We start from the raw sequence: 2,982 nt of genomic DNA on the forward strand, positions 1-2,982 counted from the left end.
GCCTCAAAGTCTCCAACACAATGCTCAAGTATCTGGCATGATCATCCTTAGAAGAATATACCAGAATATCGTCAATGAAGACGATCACAAACTGATCCAAAAACTCTCTGAATACTCAGTTCATCAGATCTATGAAAATCGCATGAGCATTGGTTACCCCAAAAGGCATAACCAAGAACTCATAGTGCCCGTACCGAGTACTGAAAGCTGTCTTCACCACATCAGCTTCCTTCACCTTCACCTGATAGTATCCGGATCGCAAGTCAATCTTCAAAAACACAGAAGAACCAAAAAGCTGGTCAAACAAGTCGTCAATCCGAGGCAAATGATACTTGTTCTTGATCGTGAATTTATTCAAATCCTTGTAATCCACACACATACGAAGTGTCCCGTCCTTCTTCTTCACAAACAAAATAGGTGCACCCCCAGGGAGAAACACTAGGATGGACAAAGCCTCTATCTACCAACTCCTGAAGTTGAACTTTCAAGTCAGAAAGTTCTTTCGGTGCCATCCTGTACGGAGCTTTTGATATCGGAGCTGAACCCGGAAAAATATCGATAGAGAACTCCACATCTCTATCTGGAGGTAAACCAACCAACTCCTCAGGAAAAATATCAGCAAACTCCTGTACCACTGGGATCTCAGAAACAGAACCAACCTCCAGGTTCAGATCCCGCACTGAAGCCAAAAACACTGGACATCCCTTCTTCCACATTCTGCTCACCTCCAACATAGAAATCAGACTGGAGAGAACACCTCATAATCCCTGAAATACACATCGCTCTCTAGCCATAAGCAAGCTCACTTGCTTCTTCAGACAATCAATCTGAGCCTCATACAGACTCAGCCAATAAATGCCCAGAATCACATCATATGAAGAAATCGGCAACAGAATCAAACTTGATTTCCACCTCTTGCCAGAAATCTCAATCTCACACAAACAAAACTTACGAGCAATCAAATTACTTCCAGCCAGCAAAATCACGGAAAGGGAAACCGGCAACAAAACTGAAACCAAACGCAAAAGCTCAAAACAGCGCTTGGACTGAAAAGAGTGACTAGCTCCAGAGTCAAACAAAATACGACAGGGCTGATCAGAAATGTAAATCGTTTCTGTCACAACATCTGGAGCATCACGAGCCTCCTGATGACTCAGGCTGTAAACTCGTGGCTGAACTGGAGCTGGAGCTGAAGCAACAGAACTACTTGGCAGAGGGAGCCTCTCACTAACAGTAGGTGGTCTCCGTGGTACAGAACTAGATCCACCACCTCTACCAGAAAATCCCTCAGGGCGTGGAGGAACAGTCCTCGGTCTTCCTGCTGCTGAACTGGCAGGTCTGACAAAGCCCTCTGATCGGAACTTAGAACGCCGATCAAATCCAGTCTGTGGACATTCCACAATCCGATGTCCTGGCTGACCACATCGGAAGCACAGACCAGTTGTCCTGTAGCACTGGCCAAGGTGTCGCCGTCCACAACTCTGGCACACAGGTGCCCCACTCACAGATCCAGAACTCGTCGTACTGGCAGCAGTACCAGACGACCCTTCACTCCTCCTGGAGTCACCAGATCTAGAACCAGCTACAAATCTCCTCTTCCCAAAGAAACTACTGCCTGAAGCCTCGTCTCTAAATCTCTTCCTACTCACAGTCCACCACTGCTGAGTAGCCATCAGGTCATTCCCTATCAGACGAGCTCTCTCCACAAGCTCAGAAAAGTCAAAAATGTGAAATGGTACCAGGGGCTGCCTCATACTGTCTCGTAATCCCCTCAGAAACCTGTAGCACCTCTCAGTAGAAGTACTAACCAGCTGCGGAGCATACCTGGCTAATGCAGTAAACTCAGCCTCGTACCGCATCACCGTCTTGCTCCCCTGAACAAGCCTCAGAAAACTCTCCTGCATCTGTTGTCGTGCAGAAGGGGGAACGAACCAATCTCGGAACACCTCAGTGAACTCTTCCTAAGTAATCAAAGAGTTCAATCTGCCCTGAAACCTGGCCTCCTACTGGCCAACCCACCAATGCTCAGCCTCTCCATCCAACAGAAAAACAGCCAACAGAACCTTCCTGTCTGACGGACACTACATGCCGTCGAAGGTATTCTCTATCCTCCTTAACCACTCCTCTGCTGCTCTGGGCTCAACAGCGCCCTCAAACCTCGGAGGTTTCAATCTCAAAAACATATGCAGATGTCTATCAATGTCATCAGATCTGACGGTAGAAGCTCTGCTCTGAGTCTCGCTCATCATCGGAGCAATGAGTGTAGCAAACTGAGACAGCAACACAAACCGTAAGGCTCAGACAGTGAACAGAAAAGTAGAGCAGAAAAGCCATGTCTGTACAAAAATCAAAAGTACAAAATAATACCTATAACTATCAGACTCTAAATCTAGTCCCGACCTCCTTCCTTCCCAGAACTGAAATCACCAAAAAACAAGAGTGAGCTCAACAGCTCAGCAAAGCGACAACCCCAATCAAAACTTCAGAACCAAACCAACACATCAAATCAAATCACTCAGAAATCGGACAGAATCGTATCTCGAATCAAACAGAATCAACTCAGAACTTATACGGAAAAATCAAATCTGAATCGGAGTCGTACGGATCAGAACAAATAGATGAAATCGAACTGATTAGACCACAAAATCAGAATCGTACAAGAAATCAGAAATCAGATCATCATCGAACCAGAACAGAATCGTTCAGATCGTATCAAAAATCATATATCCAAATCAGACCAAATCATATCGTACAGAAGTCAGAAATTAAATAATCAAGATATAACACAAGTCAGAACAGATTTCCGGAGCACTGACAGAATCTCTCGGATTCTGGCCCCTTTATGCCTCCCTTCCAAGACACTGACAGAATCTCTTAGATTCTGGCCCTTATGCCTCCCTTTCGTGCTCATGGCACCAAAACAATGTGGCTTTTTGCATCCATGAACAGAATTTCATCGATCCAGAGAGATACAAGATATTT

This window comes from Dendrobium catenatum, unplaced genomic scaffold (genome assembly GCF_001605985.2).
Source record: "Dendrobium catenatum unplaced genomic scaffold, ASM160598v2 fragScaff_scaffold_1232, whole genome shotgun sequence".
NCBI lineage: Eukaryota > Viridiplantae > Streptophyta > Magnoliopsida > Asparagales > Orchidaceae > Dendrobium > Dendrobium catenatum.